At 34.5% G+C, this 25,245-nt stretch overlaps 1 long non-coding RNA gene across 1 annotated transcript; it reads left to right on the top strand.

Annotated features, from left to right (window-relative positions):
- Positions 1 to 2,086: 2,086 nt before the first annotated feature.
- Positions 2,087 to 4,066, top strand: LOC137488286 (uncharacterized). Its single transcript, XR_011007269.2, has 3 exons — positions 2,087 to 2,146; positions 2,745 to 2,792; positions 3,679 to 4,066. It is a non-coding gene; the product is annotated as an uncharacterized lncRNA (long non-coding RNA).
- The last annotated feature ends 21,179 nt before the right edge of the window (positions 4,067 to 25,245 follow it).

The raw sequence follows: 25,245 nt of genomic DNA, 5'->3' as shown, positions 1-25,245 counted from the left end.
GAAACAAAATTTACCAATTGACAAAAGTGAAAGAAAAAAAGCCTTGAGAGAAACCAGGCTCAGTTGGGCTCGACCATTTCTCCTCTGGTCAAACTTCTTGTGTGGAGCTGCAGTCTGGACGCTGAAGCATACTGGAAGTCTATCGTGGAGAACTGCAGGTGTGAGTAGGTCACGGGTGGGTGATCAGGCTGGCCCATGGGATCAATGCGGAGACTTGTCTGTCACTGTGGTCTTTCAGGAATCAGTCTCACGCTCTCTGCTCCTCCATGAAACAGCAGCATCAGCTCAGGATATGGCCTGGTCCAGGATTATGGGTACCTTGGCATCACTTCTTCCCAGGTCTTGAAACGCATCAGTGGCACTGCATAATTTCTAGAGGGTTTGGATGAGTATCCTCAGGTGGATAAAGAGAATAAAGAAAATAAATAGCATAGCTGCTGTTTAAAGTGTATTAAATGAGATGCAGGAATGAAGAACTGTTATAAATGAAAATAGCAGTTGTATAAACAAACATAGAAACAAAAATGTGAAGCATATGAGTATTTGTAACAAAATGTGGGGTACATTAAGACAGGAGGAGTGTGTCTTACAGGTGGTTGTCAAACCTGCCCAGCTGTGTGGAGCATACTCATGCATCATTCTGTTATGTGATGTATTGTGTATGCTTTACTAAAAAGATTGGTCTTTAATCTAGTTTTGAACTGAGAGAGTGTGTCTGAGCCTTGGACATGATCAGGAAGGCTATTCCAGAGTTTAGGAGCCATAAAAGAGAGGCTCGACCTCCTTTTGTGGATTTTGCTATTCTGGGTACAACCAGAAGCCCTGAGTTTTAAGATCTTAAAGAGCGGGTTGGATTGAAACAAGGCAAAAGGTTGGTTAGATATACAGGAGCTAGATTATTTAAAGTTTTACAGGTAAGAAGCAATATTTTATAATCAAGATGAAACTTAAAAGGCAGTCAGTGTAGGAGGAAACAATTAAGGTGACAAGATCATATTTTGTAGACCTGGTAAGAACTCTGCCAGCTAAATTTTGCACTAACTGAAGTTTGGAGGATGCTGGGCAACCAGCAAACAGAGCATAATAGTAATACAGGCTAAAAGTCATATTTCAATGTGAAAATAGTTTCACTAGATAAGTTGAACAACTGTTTGAAAATAATTTATGATTTTAGATTGATTGATTCTGTAGGGGAGAGCATTGCATATAATAAACAAATCTACAAGCACAGATAGAGTCAATCTGTGAGTCAAACAAGTTTATACACAAAGAATGTATGTCGTTAATATATTATTTAAAAGAAACATATAACTGCTATTTGTTTTAAATGTTTGTATTAAAATCATATTTCAATCCATCTTGTAGCCTTGTAGAAAAATGGCTTTTAGGAAAAAAAAAATTGGAGTACAAATTGATTTTATTTTGGCTTACATCCTATTTGTTTACATAGCAAAGGTTTGTTAAATGATACAATAACTTTCTAAGTTTGTTATAGCCTTTTTTCACAGGCTTACAATTTCATGTGTCAAGAGTATGGTGTTTATAAATTTAGTTTTACCTATTTCTTTATGAAAGAATTCAAGTTTCTAAGTTACTAGTCACTTTGTCTATAGTTTATTCAGTAATAATTACGACCGCATTGTTCTCTTTGACCCCCTTGAAAAGGTACCTTTATTAAGTGTATAAGAGTTATAATTATTCACATTAATTCAGTTTGTTTTAACAATATTGTTATTTTCAGCAATTTAAAACACACTGTAAAAAGTGCTACACTCACAAAGTTGGTTCTATCTACTTTAAATAATTGCAATCTAGTTAATTTTATTTGTTTTATACCAAAAAAATTAAATTTGCTTCCTCTTTACTTAAAATATATCAGTTTTTATATAACTGTATATTTTGAATAAAACTAATGCAATTTATTTGAGTAGATTTTTTTACGTGGTTATTGTGTAGAATAAATGTTATAAAAGTGAGTTGACACAGACAATTTATTAGAGCAGCTGTCGATGTGGGCAGGTGTTCATAAAACGTGATTTTTATAGTTTTGCGTGACTCCTTTTTCATTGCCCGGGATTTAGCAGGCAGACGCAGCTTCTGCAATGGTCGACATTAACTGCTCCCAGCAGCGGATCTGATTAACACGGTAAGTTGCAAATTTAGCCGAATGATAATTGTAAAGTCATGCAAAACTGCTGTCTTCGCTAGGCAGGTAAGGTTTTAGCTTTGTAAATTGTACTGTAGCCTCAGGTATGTTAACAGTTAGACTGCTCTCACATGGAAAGCTAAGTTGGCTAACGCTAACCAACGCTAGTTTATGCTAATGATTAAAAGTGATATTATTGAGAAAAAATAGTGAAAGTAGTTTTAAAACACTTAGTAGGTATAACTAACGTTGCAGAACCGATTAACAAGGTCACTGGTGGGCGGTCGGGGTGTGGGGGTTCAGTTTGTTAGCGCTAACTTAGCTAAAGTTAGCTCACCTAAGTTATAGCAGCACATTAAGGATGGATATTAAATGCAGAAACGTATGCAACAGTTAAGTAGTTTGTGTTTAACGTAAAAGAAAGTATAACTTAAAGTTTGTGTTTTAGAGATTTAGTCCATAAGTTTTTTAATGCTGCATAGTGAATAAATTACAGATTTACAATTTATTTTAACTTAAATTACATTTACTACTGATGTTTACAGAACCATTTAAACTGTATGCACCTCATTCTAAAGTGCATGTTCTTGGTCTTTAGATACTAAAGTGATTTTGTTACCTGTGGATCTTCAAACTTCACATCCAGGTAAGAAAAACATTAGATACAACTACAGCTATAATTATTTGCAGGCAAGTAAAACATTGGTAAAATTGCAAACAATAGTGGGCTCCATAGAATTAACTTACATTTGATATCTGAAGTGCAACAGTAATTTTTTACTGTTTTTTTTACACAGATATTATGTGTGCAACAGTAAAAACAGTATAAAAATATCCTAATGCAGTTTCTTATTATCTGTCAGTCTTTCAATAAAGCTAACTGATAACACTGAATCACTGAACTGTCATTTGCCAGTGACATTAAATTTGAAGAAAAAGTCAATTAAATGTAGCTTTAGCAAAAATTTAATGTAAACCTTAATGTAATGTGTAAAATGGCAATGTATTTATTTATTTATTTAATAAAATTTGTATTATGACGTGCAAAGTTTGGTGCAAAATGAAGATGACATTTAAATTATAGAACTTGTATTCTATAATTTTCATATAGCCATTTTCAAACAGTTTTAATATCTAAATTAAATACACATTCTTATGCTTTATAAGTTGCCAAAATAAACAAAAAAATGTAATACCTAAATTTTAACAATTCTGTGATTGACAGGAAACCACAATGACATGCACTGTTACACTGAGTAAAATCACAGTTTTCTTTAAAATTTGATAACTAAAAACACCTGGAATAATGTAATTACACAACCTCTATAACCTTTTTTTATTTTTTAAATAGAAGTTAGGTAATTTTAACTAAGGTAATTTTTAACGGATAAACTAAGGTGTTTCATCCATGCATCATTCTCACTGGACTTTTGTAACTTCACTTGTAGTTATTTCCTATTCAGTATTTAGCTATTTAATGTTGTTTGGTAGCAACCACCTGAACTCCTGTTTCTTTTTGTCTCTACCAATAGAGTTGTGAGGAATCAGAGGTGCATGCGGCTGCCCACGGGAAAAATTTGCCATCAGCCCAACACAGTTTGGATTATCATAGGACTGTCAGAGGTTTGCCAAACCTGTCAAATGCATGATGGCTCCTGTTTGGACTTACCGATGTCCTCGACTTCAAGTATCCATCAAAACTGTATACATTTGAGATATATTAGAGACTCTTTGTGGGACTGGACATTATGCATCCTAAATCTTCATCAAAATATGCAAATCTCCTCACTGAGTTGCCTTGGATGATTTCTCAATAGGATCTGGTATTATTAATGTTTTTATTTATGTATTGTGTATGTGTAGCCACATTAATGGCCTATTTTGTAGTCACTATTAAAAGGAACATCGATTGATATTGAATACATGTTATGGTCTTTAATCCATCTTCCCATTCTTATTTAATTGTTATTGACAGGAAAGTCTGTTTATCTGTTTTTACTAGTGTATATTGTGCTTACAATATAGAAACGAAGATTTATTTTCTGAGGTTACAGCCAGAAGTCAATTAAATTCGTTTTAAATGACATATGCATGGTTAATTTTATTTAGATCATTAAGTTCATAATACTTAATTAAAATGAGTACAGTCAACATATAGCAATGTATAAGTAAGTTAAGTTTAACAAAAAAAGTAAGTTTATCTGATTTGAGTAATTTTAGAAATATTAGTTGGCTCAACTTAATTTTATTGCATTTGTTTTAAGCAATGTTTTAGTGTTTAAAATACTTAAAAAAGGCTGGAAGTTGAATCAACCTAAAACGTCCGATGCAACCACTTGCCTCACTTTTTATAAGTTAGATCTAAGTAACATTTTTTACAGTGAGGACTCTTGTAAGAAAATAACAGCAGTTGATGCAGACATTCAGTATCACTAATGCATGAAACGACACAATCCTGTTCATATGAAATAAGCTGCTCGAGAGCAGGGTTGAGCTAACAGACCTGTTGCTATGACAACAACTTCTGTATTAGTTTTATAGAACAAAACTATCCTGGTGCTTGTCAAATCATCAATAATTAAATGCAGCTAACTGAGTAATCTACTAATCTACTACTAGTTCCTCTCGGGTGATAGAGCTTCTTACCCCACTTTTAAGGCAGCCTGCATCCTGCGCAGGAACCTAATTTCAGCCTATTGTATCCAAGACCTTGTTTTTATGTTCATGACCCATAAAGCTCATGAACATAGCTGAGAGTAACATACAGTAGACTAAACGGTGAAATAAGAGCTTCAATAAATTAATATATAAACAATTATTAATTAAACATTATATAAAAACATATAATAAAAAAATCAATAATACGTTCACTGAAGGAGGGAATGGAGACATTATGTCAAATAGGATCACTAGATTAAGAAAGAACAAGGGTTACTAAATTCCTATAAATTGGAAAGTGCAGCTCGTCACATATGAGGCTGATTTTAATCAATTGAGTATTTACAGTAACTCGCATCTGAAGGAGAGCAAACTAGTCTATAATGCTGAGAGAGACTAGTGCCTTCTGCTGGTGATCACTGTGGCCACTTGCTACCTAAATGGTTAGACCAAATGACAATACATGCATATGAGCTACTCCTATCCAGGTGGAGCCCTAGATATGCGTAAGACGTGTCGCCTGAAAAAGGGGCCTTCACAATGGCTCACTGACACAAATGGGATCACCAAGCAGAGTTAACAGATAGCTGGCACCAATCCCCAAAATGCGTGTCGACCAAGCGGGCATACCTGACAACTTAATGGGCCAAGCATCCGGCTCCTCCGCCAAGTTGAGTTTTGTGGGCCTCTGCGGAACTATCTACGCTTCGCCAGATCAGCTGAGCGGAAATGAGGGCACACAGTAAGGGAGAATGGTGCGGCAAGCATTTTTTCAAAATTGAGCTTAGTTTCCTCCTGGCTGGCTGGTACTACCCAAACAGGAGGAGAACAACTTCACTCTAAGATTGTAGAATCTCGCAAATGTGTTAGGTGCCCCCCAGCCCGATGCTCTACAGATTTCTGTTAGAGAGGCGCTGCATGCTAACACCCTTGTTGAGTGTGCTCTCACCCCCAGGTGACAAGGCACATTGTCACCTTAGAATTAAGAATTATAAGGTTCTATCTTACATTTTTGTCAAAATTGATTTATTGACATGTTATTAAATGACAACTTATTTACATTATGGGATGTTTTTTAATACGTTGTTTACATTTTAAGAGTTTATTTAAAAAACAAATGTTACACATATACTGTTTGCTATGGAATGGAAAAACTTTGAAGCTCAATATCTCAAAATCATTCAGAACGCAGATAAAAATGTATAATTCCAAAGTGACACTATGTTCAGCTATGACCTTAGGCACATAGTCGTGTCAGGTCTCAGGATAATGTAAGACATGGCTGGCCTGAATTCCAAGGCCAAAAATATCTCCAGATCCCCAACCCTCTTGACCAATGCCAACGCAAGGAGCCAATCTGTCCTCATGGAATTCTTAAAGATACTGCATCAAATGGCTCAAATGGATCTCTCTGTATCTTGGAGATCTCTCTGTATCAGCAGCAACATGCTGTGCTAAAGATGTATTTTGCAGGTGGCCCTCCACTAGTACCAGCAGTATTAAAGGGGAGGTGATTAGGGGTGACGCTGGAAAAATGGATGTCTGCAAAAGTGTTGCAAACTATTTATATGTGTTGAATTTAAACAACCAAATTAAAAAAATAAATTTAGTAATGTTCAAATTAGGGCGAAGCAGTGGCACAGTAGGTAGTGCTGTCGCCTCACAGCAAGAAGGTTGCTGGGTTGCTGGTTCGAACCTCGGCTCAGTTAGTGTTTCTGTGTGGAGTTTGGATGTTCTCTCAGCATTCGTGTGGGTTTCCTCCAGGTGCTCCGGTTTCCCCCACAGTCCAAAGACATGTGGTACAGGTGAATTGGGTAGGCTAAATTGTCAGTGTGTGAGTGTATGTGTGTGGATGTTTCCCAGAGATGGGTTGCGGCTGGAAGAGCATCAGCTGCATAAAAACTTGCTGGATAAGTTGGCAGTTCATTCCGCTGTGGGACCCCGGATTAATAAAGGGACTAAGCCGACAAGAAACTGAATGAATGAATGAATGAATATTCAACTTAATTTGTTTGTTTATATTCAGCCCAAATAAATTGTTTACAACCACTTAACTTTAAAAGGTTTTAGTAAATCCTAGGAATCATCTTTGAATAATTATTTTCAAGGTGGGACTTTTGTAATTTGCATCTGTTTGACTCACCTGTTAACAATCAGAACCTCTGTCTGAACCATTATGTTGTCTTATGTTGCATGGGTAACACTTTAGATTAAGTCACAATTCATGCTATTAACTACTAGCTTATTTCTTGCCTATTATTAGTATAGTAACTGTTTATTAGTAGTTATAAATCTTATTCTGCATCCCTAACCATACCCAAAACCTAAACCCAACTTCTACCTTACTCACTATTAATAAACTGTTAATTAGTAGTTTATTAAGCTAGTAGTGTTAGTTAATGGTTTGCTAATACCAAGAATTGTGACCTAAACTGAAATGTTACCATTGCATGTTTATATTTTTTGAACCCTCAGTTTATTAAATGTGATGTATAAATCTCAGTTTCCAAATTCTAACTCTCATGTTGGTTTTGTGGTCTAGGGTACAGGGTTGCGCCTTTTTGTCTGAAGACAATTTTCCAAGTAAAGTTAACATTATATATTGAAAGTAAAACTTTTAAATTGAATTCAGCTGAAAAAGAAAAAGAAACCTTATTCTGGTATATATACTGGAATATATTATTTCGGTATCCTGGTATATATAAAAGAATAAGTATTTAATTTTAACAAGTAACATTTCCTGCTGACAAATGCATTAAAAATGGTGGTTTAAAGGATAGTGGCACAGTTTAAATATTTAAAATGACAGTTAATTAGTATTATTGGGCTGCTCTGAGGTTAAAATAGAATCTTTTTTAGTATGCTATCAAATAATTCACCAGTTTAGGGCATATAAACCATTGGTACACAAAATTATACATTAGAGGCATATTCTAACGTTCTTTTAAGGTTTTTATTTATCAGTCAATCTTTAATTGTTTTGTGTTTTCCAAGAATCAATCTGTAATCATATGCCAATTGTATTTATGCAGGGGCGTACTTAACCAATAAGCGAGCTAAGCATCAGAAGCCTATATTGATCATATAACTCTTTTATACATTTTCTATAGTATGTTGTAAAATCTGTCTATAACTGTTAAGATTTTAACATTATTACTTCTTTTCAAAACCAGGCCCCCCATGAATAATGGAACGTTTCATCTGTACTGCACATGTGTGAGGTGTGAGCGCAGCCATTCAATCAAAGACACTGCCAGCTAGTGTTGCCTACTTAGCGCCTTTTCAGACTTCCTTAGCATCAAATTTTTAAAAAAGCAACTAACAAATGTTTTTAGGTGTAGGAGATTTTTAGTGACTCTCTTGTGTCCGTGCTGTATTGTTCCTATCATTACTTTTCGTAACAAGCTGCGGGTGATGCTGTTGGTCTCTCTCCTACCTCAGAGCACTCAAAGGCGGCACAGTGTCACACAGCCATCTCTCACACCTGCAGCATTGAGAGCAGATCATTCATCTGTGTGCCGAACGCAGTTGTTTCAGCTTCCGCAAGCATGAGGTATTTCCCTGGTACAGTCTGCTTTTCCTATGTAGTAATTTAATTAGACCGTTTATTCTTTTCTTGCTGTTGTTCACAAATTACTGAGATTTTAGTGTCACCTGCAATCCGAGCAGAGGTAGGTAGAGTTTGCAAGAGTGAGAATTTTGAGAACATTTGAGGAAAAAGTAGAAATACTACAAACAACGAAACGCAGCTTCCTCCGTGATCTTGCTTGTTAAATAAAAATAAATAAAAATATAAGGGAAGTTGCCTTTAAAATGGTCCTTATTATGTTTTTTATCCATATTACTGATAAAAAAAAGTTTTAAACATTTACATTACATTCCTTTAAAATTTACCAAATGTCTTCATCAAAGATGTATATTTGTATTGGAGTATTCCTGTTTATTCCCGCAAATTTACCCATGCAACCTAAGGCTGGTTTTGTGCTCCATGGTCACATTTTGTCATGTAAGTTTAATATACATCTTTTGATAGAAAGATTCTTCTAGATACTACAATTAAACAGACATCTTTATTTGAATGGTGACCACGTCCATACAGTCTGTTCTCTGTACGCCTTATGTACCATCTGAATAATCATGAATTAATTTCGCCAGCATTAATATTCATAGAGTTCATCCTTTGGTTAAGAGTTGAGCGGGAGCTGATGAGGTTATTGCCGTGTGTCTACGAGTGTGTGCGAGTTTGTCATCCCCGGCTGTCAGGTGCAGTCATTCTGTGTAATTAGATCTCAGGTAGACCTGGAGACAGACGCATAACTCCAAGGAAAAGCCTGACGACATGCCAGAAATAGCACCCTTCACTTATGACAAAAGAGGTGGAAAAAGACATCTTTTGTCCATAGCTACAGTACCATCTTCTCTTCATTTTTGTTTATCCTCTGTCTTTTTTTCTTCCCTCTACTCCACCTTCACAAGCAACACCTGTAACATCAAAAAAGACTCTAGCTGTGTTCTAATTCACAAGATCCCTATAAAGTGTTTACTGTCCTCACACACTGAGCAACATCTGCTGAAATCAATTTCAATGCAAACTTATAAAGGTCAAAAGTCTTATTGTTACATATTTTCATTACAAAGGTATGCTTCATTCATTTATTCATTCATTCATTCATTCATTTTCGTTTGGCTTAGTCCCTTTATATAATACTTCATCATGTGTACGTAAGGGGCGGACTTAGTGCTTTGGGGGCCCTACGCAATTCCAGGTATGGGGCCCTAGCATTTTTAAAAAATAAACTGGATGGTAAAAAGTAAATGTGTATGCAGTTAAAATCAGAATTTTTAGTCCCTCTGAATTATTAGCCCCCAGTTTATTTTTTCCCCAATTTCTGTTAACCGGAGAGAAGATTAATTCAACACATTTCTAAACATAATAGTTTTAATAACTCATCTCTAATGACTGATTTATTTTATCATTGCCATGATGACAGTACGTAATATTGTGCTAGATAGTTTTCAAGGCACTTATAAACAGCTTAAAATGGCATTTAAGTGCCTAACTAGGTCAATTACTTTAATAGGCAGGTTATTAGGAAAGTTATTGTATAACAATAGTTTGTTCTGTAGACTATCGAAACAAAATATACTGCTTAAAGGGGCAAATAATTTTTATAAAATATTAAATATTAAAAACTGCTTTTATTCTAGCCGAAATATAACAAATGAGACTTTCTCCAGAAGAAAAAATATATATTATCGCATATACTGTGAAAATTGAGCAACGCAGTGGCACAGTAGTGCTGTCACCTCACAGAAAAAAGGTTGCTGGTTCGAGCCTCGGCTGGTTTAGTTGGCATTTCTGTGTGGAGTTTGCATGTTCTCCTGGTGTTCGTGTGGGTTTCCCTAATGCTCCGGTTTCCCCCACAGTCCAAACACAAGCGGTACAGATGAATTGGGTAGGCTAAATTGTCCGTAGTGTATGAGTGTGGGGGAGGGTGTGTGGATGTTTCCCAGAGATGGGTTGCGGCTGGAGGGGCATCCGCTACGTAAAAAACTTGCTGAATAAGTTGGCGGTTCATTCCGCTGTGGTGACCCCAGATAAATAAAGGGACTAAGCCGAAAAGAAAATTAATAAATGAATACTGTGAAAATTTCCTTGCTCTGTTGAACATCATTTGTTAAATATTTAAAAAAGAAATAAAAATCAAAGGGGGTTTAATAATTCTGACTTCTACACTACATATATGTAACATTTAAAGCATATTTTATATATTTTAAAATTTAAAGAAACCTTTGTCTTTCAAACGTAAAATTAAAAGCAATAAATTCACCAATAAACAAGTTTGCAAACTATGTACAGAAGCAGATTTTAGCTCCAACTTGTCTCAACACACCTGGAAAGATGTTTCTAGAAAGCCTAAGAGCTTAATTAGCTAGCACAGGTGTGTCTGATTGGGGTTAAAACTAAACTTTGCAGGACACTGGCCCTCCAGGACCAAGTTTGGGCACCTGATGTATCGTTAGTTAGCCATTTTTGTGATTCGATTTTAATAGTATTAATAATAATAATAATAATAATAATAATAAACATTTAAATTGATTTAATTCACAATCCATCAAACTAATCTTTTCACCATTTTTATATGAATTGAGTAATTGCTGTTTGTGAATTGGTGGCCATTTCACTGAAAAATGTTATTTGAACAGGCCATCTCTTAGATATATTTCTCATGTTTGTCAGGCAGGTATTTACTAAGATTCCAGTGAGTTTGCTGACCCCAGATGGTTCATAACTATGAAGCTGAAGAAACGTAATTTTGGTTTAATTTGATTTGAGTCCCTCCCCCAGAGAACTATCAGTTAAGAGCGAACAATGATTGGCTGGTTTTTTTTGTTTTTTTTTACCAGAAGATGGGTCTGCATTCACTAGAGCAGCCATACTTTCTATTTCAATGTTCCCCATTCATACTATACAAGAAACATGTGTTGTGTATTATATAGGCTGTGTCTGAAATCACAATTGGAGCAGGTACTAAATTAATTTAAATTTACTACACAACTGGTGATACTTTACAATAACAGTACATGAATAATGATGTACATATTAATTTGTAAACTAAACATTACTTTTTAATTAGTTAATGATGAGTTAAGGCATGCAGTAATCATGACCAAAGAGTGCATATGTAAATAATAGCTACCTTAAATAATTGTTAGTACATGTTGTTTATTAGTGTGTTAATTAACTTTTAAGTTTAAACTAAATGTATCCAACATGAAATCTTGAGCTTTTAATACACAATTATGTCATGATTTACTTGGAGGGGCACATCACCATTAACTCATCCTTAAATAATCACGAACTCCTGTGTTGAAACTGTTTTTGTTGATGTTGACTGTACACTTTGGATTGTTATTCGGTCTAAATGCACTAGTTGGACAAGCATAAGGAGTTCATGAGTAGTTAAGAATGGGTTAATGATGATGGGCCCCTCCAAGTAAAGTCATTAAATAATTATACATTAACATATCATGAGTTCAGCATGGTTAAATTAAGCATAAACCAGTGTGGTATTTAAAACATTAATTATCAAACAATCATGTACTAACAAGTAGGGTACCCGTTATTCAAACGTATGTGATTCATGTTGTAATTAATGTTAGTTCATGATTAGCGCAAGCATTAACTCATTATTAGTTCATAATAAAGTAATGTTTAGTTTGCATATTAACACATGATTATTCATGTACTGTTATTGTAAAGTGTTACCACACAACCATTAGAAAAGTACATTCTTAATGGTATGAATGCGAGTAATGCCAATGGAATTTGGATATTTTACGTATGCTATTTGTTATTATCACATGTCCTACCTGTGTCAGATGCGGTGCTTCACACCCATTCATGAATTTTCTCACGTGGCAGGATTGGATAGTATAGTGTCCGTTGGATGCGCACTTTAGAATTTCACCGGAAGTAGTAGGTCATCTGGGATCTCAACTACTGTTTTCGAATACTTTGAATTCAAAGAGGCAGAGCGTGAGCAGAGCTACAGATGCCTGCTATCATTTTGCTTAGACAGGCTTTTCTTTGGGAGAAATGCTTAATACTTCATTACCTGCGACTCGTTTGTGTTCTGACCACATGTGCTTGGTTGTACACTATATTGATAAAGCGTTCGGTCTTTTAAAAACACTGTTGTAATACATTGAGCCTCTAAACATTGGTCTTATGACGTTTTCCTACAAGAGGAAAATGCAAAGTACTAACAAACACCTAAAATATAGGCTGTGTTAGTAAATGCAAGGCTATTTATGAAATCCAGGCATAACACTGAATGACAACATTTCAGATGACTGTTCTAGAGCCTACAGCTAATCAATCTGTCAGATTCTGGAGTGCATTACAGTTCTAAAGAAAAATAAAAAAATGATCTTAAATAAAACAAATACATCTATAGATATGGTATATAAGTATATAATTTCACTCACCTGGGAAATGGAGGCCACGAAAATAGTTTGTGAGTACAATTAAGTGCACACAGCATGCCATATCATCTGATAATTGTAAAAAAAAAAAAAAGCAACAGAGTGTGTAAAGCCACATAAAACAAAAAAATGTAATGTATATGACGAGTTTAGTGGCTAATCAGCCGGAATCAGCTGAGGTGAAGTGAGGGCAAGCAGCAATACCTAGCTGTCACTCAAGTGGCCACGCCCTTTATTATGCAGACTTAATATAACCTAATATAAAGGAAACGGATGAGTTATTAAAACAATTCACCCCCCTCACAGTTGTCATGAAGGGTAATATTAGCTACACTATATATGAACCAAAATAGTTTGTACCAGGCTGTAAACACCTTTTTTTTCTGCTGTAAACATGGCCATTTTTACAGTGAGCTGAATAGAAATCTGCTCTATTATGGAGCCTGGACTAGCGGAATTTTGATGAATAGCAGTTTCAGTTACTCCTGTATTTGCTTCACAAGAGAGTGTGAGAGGTTTCTCCTTGATGAAAGTATGCAATTTCTGACACAGCCATACACTTTGAATTGGTGCATTTCTAACAGGTTGTTAGAGCCATGACTGCAGTATTGGTAACCTACTAACCAACAGTAAACAAAATGGGAACATGGAGCTGATTAGTCATGTTTGCTACATCAGAGTTTATCCAGCCAATGCTTTTCTTTCTCCTATTATGCACATTACTCCTTTTTCACCAAACCAAATTCCAAAAGCACCTTAATGAGCATGAAATCTTTTTTAAAATTTTCATCACTTGTTTCTCATGTGATACTTCAAAATTCGCATGAATATGTGTGGTAATTAAACTATTGTTGTCATGCAAACATTCTCTAAAACATCAACAAATGGTTGCAGAAATAAAAATGCAGCTCCATTCATTGAATGACTTGAATTTTAGTGGCAGCTTATGAAGTCTGAAATGTGAAGCCAATTCTTTGATATCCGTTTGAGAAACACCTGAAGGAATTTTGCTAAATACAGTCAGCAAATGCCAAAACCTTATGAAGCTGTCCACAAGCAAAAGAGGGATTCTCGATCTGAAGTACATGGATTTAGACATCATCTTTGTAAAGGCAATTAGTTTAATGGAATAATGAGGAGCACTGAAAACAGGAACTAAGCAAGTTTGGGCCTGGTGCGCACTTGAATGGAAAGCCTTCTGGGAAAAACAGGTTAATGCTGGAGGAGGTCAGGACAGGTTGCTGTTTTCTTTGTAAATTTGAATGCACCAATGTGTCATGAGGACGCTGTGCTTTGAAAAGGTCTTTCAAGTCCAGTTGCAGTTGTATGAATGCTGTTTTAGGAGAAAAAAGAAACAGCACTAACTGTTTGTTGAATGAGTAAGCATAATGTGTTCAGAACAGTGACGGCATACAAAAACACAGCTGACATTACTGCTCCGCTTTAAATGGTTTATCCTGTTATACAGGACTAAAAGCTGAATTAGGTTTTGATGCTAAAGAAATAGATTAACTCAAGCTTATGTGTAATGCCATTCAAAAGATGTACTAAAATGGACAGAAAAGATACAAGAAAGTGTTTCAAATAAATGTTTTTTACATAAAATAATTTATGTATAGTTAATAATTATAAATTGACTTTCCCAGATATCCCTGCAGGACACTTTTAATGGCTTTTTTGACGAAATTACTGTGCTTCTTTTCAGTTGTTATTGCAATATAGGCTCATTCTAAAAACGTAGCCCTACCTGTATATGTTTCTGGAGATTGCGAATTATATAGCCAGAGTCACCTATGTCTGCATTTTCAGGATGTCCCGATTAGGTTTTTCTGCCCTTGAGTCCAATTCTGAGTCATTTGACTTTGAGTATCTACTGATATCGAAACCCAATCCAATACTTCTATAATACATAAAACAAGTATAAAGATGAGCGAAGAAAAAGATCCAGGATTTTCCTTATTTTTTATTTAATTCACCTTATTGTAACATTGGTGACACAGTGGCGCAGTAGGTACTGCTGTCGCCTCATAGCAAGAAGGTCGCTGGTTCGAGCCTCAGCTGTATCAGTTGGTGTTTCTGTGTGGACTTTGCATGTTCTCCCCGAGTTTGCTCCAGTTTTCCCCACAGTCATTGGGTAGGCTAAATTGTCCGTAGTGTATGAGTGTGACTGAGTGTGTATGGATGTTTCCCAGAGATGGGTTGCAGCCGGAAAGGCATCCGCTGTGTAAAACATACGCTGGATAAGCAAACAGAGCACTTCTGTAAGGTAGCTTGAACAATCAATTAATGAATAACATAAATTTTTCACTTTTGGATTTTATTACAACAGGAAATATAAAAAAAACAAATAATAATCCCAGACCGCAGAAATACTCGCGCTTTCCGCTTCAAGCTGCTTGCATGTTCTATGCAGGTGTTTAACCAATAGCGTCTCTGCAACAAAGTGATGTCATGCTGCATGCGTGACAGGCCTCTGGCAGATTTGCAAAAAAAAAAAAAAAAAAAAAACAGCAAAAAAACGTACCTCCCAGGACGTATTTTGCTCTCTCCAGAAATTTATATAGCGGAACGGAGCCTAGATTGTTTTTTTCAGTGATGCACATCAGTGATGCGCATTAGAGTTTTATAAACAATGTTTATGGCATTTTTTTATTTTATGTTTGTTACTATGTTGGTGTTTAGTTATGCGAATGACACCAATCTCCTTCAATATTAGTATGTTTCTCTGCTCCCATGGGTAAAACAGAGATTCAGTTCATTAAATTATTTTCTCATCACCACCTGTATGGTTGTGTTTTTGTGTGTAACAACAGTTAAGATATAAAGATGTTTGTACTTCATCACACTGGTGTATGGTACTATAAAGTAAAGAAATACTGTAGCTTACCATACAATTTAGACCATTATTTTACAGGTTCCACCATAAGTTTAACGGTACAGTTGCTGGTATTTTACTGTAAATTTTACAGATTTGTTTAACAGTGTTATGTGTGGCTGTTATTATAATAATATTATTGAACACAATTGTTTTCAATATTGATAGCACTGAAGCCAAGAATTCACTTCATCATAAAATATATTCAAATAGAAGGGCTAATAATTTTGCCCCTAAAATTGTGTTAAAAAAATTAAAAACTGCTTTTATTCTAGCCGAAATAAAACAAATAAGACTTTCTCCAGAAGAAAATTTTTTTATCAGACATACAGTGAAAATGTCCTTGCTCTGTTAAACATTATTTGGAAAATATTTAAAAAAGAAGAAAAAAAATTGAAGGGGGCTAATAATTCTGACTTCAACTATATATATATATATATATATATATATATATATATATATATATATATATATATATATATATATATATATATATATATATATATATAATAATAAAAAATAATAATAACAGTTTTAGCTATTTTGTTCAAAATGGCTAGATGTATTACACGAGTAGCTGAGTCTTTGGCCATTTTAAGAAACGGCTAGACACCTAACACTTATTGCTCCAACAAAAGCATTTCATATATATATTTTTTTTTATCTGTCTGTTTTTTTTTTTTTTTTTTTTTAAGCTATAAAAGAACCGAGTTCTATCTGAATATTTTAGCTTTTCTGGTGATTTGAAGTGTTTCTATTATTTTCATTTGTAAGTCGCTTTGTATCAAAGCATCTGCTAAATGAATAAATAAAAAAGTATATTTAAAATAGATTTTTTGTTGTTTTTTTTGCTGAAAAAGGCATGTTAAACACATTATATGCAGCTAAAATTACCAATTTCTCTGAATTTAGTAGATCTGTCAGGTATGAGTTAAAATAAAGTGTTATATATTTGTTTGATTCTGTAAAAGTCTGACATTTCTTCCCAATTTCATATTAAAACATTGTAATTTTTAAGTAATTTTTTTCTCTCAGAAAGGGACTTGTCAGAATAACACTGCTAAGGACATCTGTTTTGTCAACACCTAATCCTCCAATAGTACAATTTCTTATTCATTTTATCATTCTTCATCTTATTAATTCCTTTTTTTATTCATCTGTCTGTTTGTTCTTCATCTGTCCAGTCTGTCTGTTTTTTGGTTTGTTTAAAAAACTTCACATTCCTAAATGAACCAAGTCTCATATGCATATTTTTGCTTTTTTTTTTTTTTTTTTTGGTGATTTGAAGTGTTTCTATAATCCTTATTTGTAAGTCGCTTTGTATCAAAGCATCTGCTAAATAAATAAATGTAAAAAAAAAAAAAAAAAAAAAAGTATATTTAAAATAGTTGTTTTTGCCACAAAAATACATTATATACAGCTAAAATTACAAATTTGCTGAATTTATTAGATTTATCAAGTATGAGTTCAAATAAAATGTTTCTTCTTCTTCTTCTTCTCAGAAACGGACTTTTCAGAATAGCACAGCTAAGGACACATCTGTTTTGTCAACACCTAATCCTCCAACAGTAGCATTCCCATTTTTTTATCTGTCTGTTTGCTCTTCGTCTGTCTTGTCTGTTTGTTTGTTTCAAAAACTCCACAATGCTAAACCAACCAAGTCTCATCTGCATATTTTTGCTTTTCTGGTGATTTGAAGTGTTTCTATTATACTCATTTGTTAGTCACTTTGTATCAAAGCATCTGCTAAATAAATAAATAAATGTAAAATAAAAAATAAAAAAAAAAAACATACTGTAGGTTTTTACCACAAAAAGGCCTGTGAAATACACTTTGAAAAAGCTAATATTACCAAATACACTAAATTTATTAGATCTGTCAGGTGTGGGTTTAAATAAAATGTTAATGTTTGTTTTATTCTTTAAAGGTCCGACATTTCTTCCAACATTTCATATCAAATTTCATTTTCTTCCAAAAAGTTTCCTATCAAAATTTTGTAATTATTTTTTTCTTGTCAGAAACTGTGTAACAAAAGGAGGCTTCATGGAGATGTGAATTCAAATGGAGATTTTTTTTTAACAGAATGATCAGGCAGGCAACGGTCAACACAGCAGCAATCGGGTACATACAGATAATCCAGTCTTCGTCGATGAACAGGCAATTGGTCAAAACCATGGAAAGGTAAGATAAACAAGAAATAAGGCTAGGAATAGGTTACATAACGCTTAAAAGTAAAGTTACAGGTTCATTGGACTAACAAAACAAACAAATAGCCCCCAGCAATGTGTGTGAGCAAATGTAGTTTATAAATGTCTGTGTAATGAGTCCTTTAGCAGCTTCAGCTGTGAGTGTTTGCTTTCAGATGAGATGGGGAAAGTATGTGTGTCTGAGGTGCATGCTGTGATTTGTTGTCCATTTGGTGGCAGAGTTGTAGTTCTCCAGCGATCTGCAGTAGCTAGATCGCTGGTGACTGTAACAAACAGACTTGTCAAAATGACAAATGTGTTCAGTTTTTGTGATTAAACATCAGGTTTATTTCACCAAATGTTGAATTATAAACTCTTACTAAATTAAAACGGTGGTGTACAAAAATGAATTTTAAAAATGTCTGAAAACATGAAACATTTATTGTTATTTTATGCAAGAAAAATGCTCTAAAATGACAAATTGTTTCTTAAGCACCAAACCAGCATATTAGAATAATTATTAAAGGATCATGTGACACTGTATGAAGACTGTCGAACATTGATGTTTTTCTATCATAAGAGTAAGTACATTTTAAAATATATGAAAGTAGATTTGGTCATTATTAACTGTCATTCTGCGTTAACAGCTGTAATCATTTTAAACTCCTTGTTTTTGCATTCAATAGAAAAATAAGAATGAATGACATGAGGCTGACTAAATTATGTCAGAATTTCATTTATTGCTTTTAATATCTTGTGGATTGATGTGGACAAATGGCCTGAGGAGTAATATTAAGATCTGATGCCTACAAAAATAATCTCAAGGAATGATATCTTTATGAAAACGTCTGATCTGTGGCATTTCGCAAAAGAAAATCAATTTATTATAAAAATTTTTTGTACATACCTGTCATCAGCAGAAGACATATTACCACATCCTTCTCAAATCCTCATTATCCAAGGCTTTTGCATGCACTGGCTGGGCTGCTGTGGTGCTAGGCAGATGTGCTGTTTCTGTAACACCTTTAGCAGGAGCCCCAGATGGAGGAAGAGTGGCCTAAATAAATAAAGTCTCCATGCTGAGATCCCGAGCGACTCCTGCTGCTTTTCCTGATGCTGTGGTTTTGGCTGCTCTCTTTAAGCCTTGCCGTCCAAGTAGCGAACTCACCCTCTTCAAATTCTTTATTTGTATTTTATATAAATAAATAAAAAAGTTATGATGGATAATTCCATCACAGTTTAAATATATACAATTGTTTGGAATTGGTAAGATTATTATAATTAATAATAATAATAATAATAATAATAATAATAATAATAATAATATTTTAAAAATATTAGCTAAACAAGACTGTCAAGACAAAACAATGACAAAAAAGACATTGCAATGTGATTGTGTGTCTGAGTGTCTTAAATAGTGCGTGCCTGAGTGTCTTAATGTCCTGCAGCTGTGTCACTGTCCAGATTGACAACAGCTGTAAATAGTTGATTGGCACAATTCATTATGGGATGTGTAGTCCAGGTTAATAGCAGAAGTTATGTATGGAGTGCCCTTCACTGAGCCTTATGTGGATTCCAGTTGGTACTTAGCTTTATTAACTAAATTAGTTAATTCAGCTTTATGGGTAACTCAAACTTACATTACAATAAACTAATTAAAAACCTAGTTGAATCTTGTTTAATGATGTGACAGTTGCTTAAAGCTGGGGTTATATCAGTGATTAAATTCTGTGACCCCTTTTATGAATGGTGGTGGCAAAGGAGCAGATGGACAATCAAATATATGACAAAAACTGTGTATTTATTTACAAGGTGAATAAAGCAACATATATACAAGATAAAGATATTTAAAACTAACTGATTGTAATGAAGGGGGAAGAGGAATGTAAGTGGCATCAAAGAAAAAATAAATAAAAACACAACACTTGAACACATAATCTCTAAACCAGGGGTCACCAAACTTGTTTCTGGAGGGCCGGTGTCCGGCAGATTTTAGCTCCAACCCTAATCAAACACACCTGAACAAGCTAATCAAGGCCTTACTAGGTATATTTGAAACAATCAGGCAGGTATGTTAAGGCAAGTTGGAGCTAAACCCTGCAGGGACACCAGTTGCTCTAAACTAAGAAACTGTCAAACTTTAACTATTTGAACTCACCATTGATTTACATGAATTAATAACAGAATAGTCAAATTTGATTATTATGTTTTTAATTCATGTCCAAAACATGAACTTTGACTTGACATCAGGAAAATTACTGTGGTTTGTCATTTTCACAGTAATTTAAAGGTCGAAATATACGTTTGATAATACGTCTTTCACTATAACAAACTCAAACATTCATGCATTTTTTTTTTTTTCATGTGTAACATTGTATGCACAGTCCAATACTCAATCTATCAGGAAATATTCAAGTGTCATACACAACGCCACACCACGGAAATATTGAACTATAATTTGTTGTTAATTTAGTCACACTCAGGCCATCCTAAATGTGGTTCAGAACATTAAAGACACTATTATTTTAAGCTGAAACTGTGGTCCTTGGGGATTCAAAACTCTATTGACACTTTTGAAAGGCATAAATATAAATATACACTAGCGGTAAAATGTTTAAGGTCAGTTTTTTTCATTCTGTTCATCAAGTTGGCATTTATTAAATGTAAAGAAAAAGTACATTAAATAGTTATTTAAATGTTGAATAACTGCTTTCTTATTGTATGTAGTTTCAAATGAAATTATTACTCCAGTCATTATTGCTTTTATTACTATTACATTAATAATAGTAATAATAATAATAATAATAATAATAATAATAATATAACAATTATTATTATTATTAGAGTGATTTCTGAAGGATCATGTGACTGAAGACTGGAGTAATAATGCAGAATTATTTTCACTGGTATAAATTATTAAATTAAATGATAGGCTACTTTTGAACAGTTATTTTATAGTGCAATAACATTTCACAATTTTACAATTAGTTCTGTATTTTTCAATAAATAAGCGCAGCCATGGCGAGCAGGATAAGCTTATTTTAAAACATTTAAAAATCCTACTGACCCCAAACTGACCAGTAGTGTACAGTATATGTAATAAAAATAATATACAGGCTTAGCAAAATGTATTTCTGTACAGTAGCTCCTGTCCTGATGATACGCTGCAGACTTATGAAATGAAACAATCAAGAAACTGAACATTATTACTTTAATCACTAAACTTTATTATAAATCATTAATACTTTAATCACATTAAAAACTAAATCTAAGCAAAAAGGTCACCTACATCTTAAATTGCCTAAGGGAGATTACATTAACAGAAAAAATAATTTTGGTGAATTATCCTTTTAATTTAATAAAGAGTTTGAATAATTCACATCATGCTAATGATTTGTCTTTACACTGAATGCTTTCAGAAATGAAACTAATGACTAATTCACACAATAATTAATAGCACGCCACACATTTCTAAGATTTGGTCAAGTGTCATGAATTGAGATGCACATGAATCATCCAGATGACTAAATAAGTGTGTTCTCTCTGCATTGATTTTCCTATATTGCCACAAAACCCTTTTAAAATGACCATAATCACATTTAAAACAGTTTGAGTTTTCTATTTATTCTGTGCTTGAAGACGTCATTAATGCTGCATGCAGCCTAATGAACAAATGAACTGTATTAAATCAATTAAAGATTCAATTTAGTCAAAAGTTTTACCCTCATCTGCTATATTAATTTGGCTTATCTTATTTCAGCATCAGTAATAGCTACATCTGAACACTGGTGCTAATCAAGTAGTCTGGCAAGGCAAAATGACTATGGAAATATTAATTAAGTTGCTTGTGTGCATTGTAATTTTCCCTCTTTTTTTTTTTTGAAAATCAATTTCCCAGTGCTGGATATTGTTCTTGCGATGATGATGTCATACTGTATAACAACGGTGTAATTAAAAATTATCCTAAAGCACGTTAACCATAGTTGTGCAAAAGCCCAAAGCGACTGTGTGAAGTAAAGGAAGATGCCAGTTTATAAATAGGGATGAACATAGAGGAGCCTGGTTTATAACTTCATTGCCATGGTGATAATGACTATATTCCCTCAATCGCTACTAATAAACTCTGTCTTTTTATGAAGCATCTCAAAAAACCTAAAGTGAATGTCAAACAATGCACAGTTTATTTCTGTTATTTATACATTATAGAGAAAGAAAGAAAGGAAAGAAAGAAAGAAAGAACCGCTTACCTCCCGCTGTTACCAGTTTGTCCAGTAGTTTGCCATGTACTGTATGTTGGCAAACTTGGGACACAGAGAGGAGTTGACCACAACGAGTTCCAGTCCGGCGAAGAACCGTTCCAGAAAGTATGTATAAGACAAAAACAGAAGCCAATAAATAAACTAAACAAGTAAATAAAAGGGTGAGAATGTGGTAAAATCTGAGAATGTGGTAAAATTCAGGGGACTTTTCTTTTTCTTGATTGCTTTAATTGGATTAAATAAATCAAAAATTGATGTTTACATGGTAGACTCTTACTGTAATCAGAATATTGTCTTAACAGATTAAAATTAGATTATAGGTGTCTTTGTATACATACTTATTGTTAGCATGCATGTTGCTAACATGCCTAATGTTTTAGCTACATTCAAGGTTTTTCAAATGTTTTATATTGTTTTAGCACATGCTAGATAGATAGATGGATGGATGGATGGATGGATGGATGGATGGATGGATGGATGGATGGATGGATGGATGGATGGATGGATGGATGGATGGATGGATGGATGGATGGATGGATGGATGAATGGATGGATTGGTAGACAGACAGACAGACAGACAGATGATAGATAGATAGATAGATACATAGATAGATAGATAGATAGATAGATAGATAGATAGATAGATAGATAGATAGATAGATAGATAGATAGATAGATAGATAGATAGATAGATAGATAGATAGATAATGTCTCATAAACACACATTGTTTGTCATCAACAGTGTTAGACATGCTAAGTTAAAGAATGTGACGATTGTGAACGACGACTGTTTGATTTGCACAGGCGACATCACAGAGCCAGTCTGATAAGACACATCAAATTGCTTTGAGTGTCTGTTCAATAAAGCAACATGAAAGGCAGACAGATAAGCACTAGCCGCCTATTTACTGCTAGCTAATGTGATTGAGCAGGGATGGAGAAAACACCAGTCATGACCACATTTCTCTTCTAAGCTGCTGTTACACTGGACATGAATCTTTCACTGAATTAGTCTTTTTTTTTTTACAATAGATGTGCGGTGAAAAGAACCTCATACTAGGCTGAAAGAACTTTAATTATTGTCCTGCCTTTGTGCCCTGTCTAGGCTGTAATAATAGCAGATTCTTTAGCTTTTCATGTCTCATTTGATCACTGCATGACGCACAGGTAAATGTCACTCAGTTCCTCAATTAACTTTGAGTGGATGCCTCTTGAACCATCATAGTTCGTCTCGGTGATATTTTAATGCAGCGCAGATAGGTGTTTCATTTCTTTCCCTCAAATTCGTTCTGAAGAGTTTAGAAAATGAAAGTCAGATCGTGTCGAGCTGAGAAAGGATTTGTAATCTAGAGGTGATGCCATCTTGTCTGATAACACATTCAAATGGTGACTGTTTAAGACTCATTATACTATATTTAACTCATTATATGATGTTCAGAGCCAGGCATTTATGATAATGTAAGCACAAAGGTTGAGGGTCTCACCACAGACAAGTTATTTTTCAAAGCTATTGTCTCCAAATGTCATCTTTTATCTTTTTTCTTCTGGGATGCAAGGTTGCAACATACATTATCATCTCCTGGTGAAGAGAAATGAAAAGAAATGAAATGAATATATTTTGTGTCTGTCTGTCTAAGAGTCTAACTGTTATGTGATTTCAATGTTTTGCAAGTTTAATGTGTCAATAAATGTCATAAATATATGCAAATTCATATGCTTTTACCCTAATATCTGAGCAAATGTGATAATTCCTTTGTTTGTTTCTCTTTTTGTGTGTATTTCACTTGAAGGTGTTTGTGAGGGGCTCACAAACAAACCAATCAAGTCCTTATTTACTGACAAGACGAGGAGGAACAGACTGTTCTTAACTCAACAGCTCTGCAAACTCTATTACTAGTCAATTATTTAACTTCACTTTCCTCTGATAGCATATTTTATTTTTTGAGGACACCTGGCTTAAAAACACTCTGAACCATGTGCTTGTGAGGGTTATTTTTAGAACTAGAGTTAAGAGATAGATAGTGAGTCTCGTTAGACCACATATTAAAGTGTGTGTTTAAAAGGTGGTGGTCTGGGTTTAAAGTTGCTATGAAGAGAGTGTGGCAATTAGGGATGCAAGATATATCGGCGACCATATTGTTATCGGCCGATAAATGATATTTTTAGAATTATCGTTATCGATCCGGTATCTTTATTAGGCCGATATATTTAAGCCGATAAATTATGTAATTTTACAGACCTGCCGCGATCGCGTGGTCAGAACATGTTCAGACTTGACCGGTGCACTCCGATGGAGCTCTCCTCACACTGTTTATTCCTTCAAAGTCCGTTCTTTCTCCACGTGGCACTGCTGTGTGTAATAACTCAGTAAGTAACCATGTTCCTCATCATTGTAGATATGTTTGATTTATTGTCATTGTGTATTTTGCTTTAAATCGCCTCAGGAAAAATATTACATATGTAAACCTTTCCTTTCCTGCTCTGTCTTTGTTGTGTTAGATGTAGCAGGGAGATTTACTTATTACTCCAGGGCCGAATAATATTAGTTTCGGGGTAAACTCTTTTAGTTGCAGTTGGTGAATGAAAGAAGAAAATACTTTGTCCAAAATATTTATTACTTTCCGTGTGGTACAACAAATAATTCACCAAAGAGGGAACATCACAGAAAATGTTCTCATTGCAAAAAAAAACGCTCCTCTTTTCTCTCTCCCTCTCCCTCTCCCTCTGCTTCACAGACCCAAAACTGCAGCCCAGTCTTTTAAAGGATCCGCACATTTTACAACACTTGTAAACATAACGGTTGTTTGTAATCTGATTATTTGTTATTATCAACGCGTCGCTGGTCATGTGTTGTTGATGTAAGATGTATTCAGTTTGATCGGAAAATTCATATTGATTATAACGAGCTCGCGTGAGATATGACAGCAAACGCATGCTGAGAAGTTCGGGGGGCGTGGTTGATTTTACATAAAGCGTTTGGTTGGAAGCTCGACTCCGCTCATTTTCGCGGCTCCTCCTCTGGTTCCATCAGACAGTCCTTCTGCGCATGTCAAGGCTCCAATTTTTCCTCTTTTGCGACAGTTTGTGCCCGTCAAGCAGGCATTTTGCCCTCAAGGCGTTCAATGGGAAAAG

Source organism: Danio rerio, chromosome 18 (assembly GCF_049306965.1).
Source record: "Danio rerio strain Tuebingen ecotype United States chromosome 18, GRCz12tu, whole genome shotgun sequence".
Taxonomy (NCBI): Eukaryota; Metazoa; Chordata; class Actinopteri; order Cypriniformes; family Danionidae; genus Danio; species Danio rerio.
This window is presented reverse-complemented; position numbering and strand designations above follow the sequence as displayed.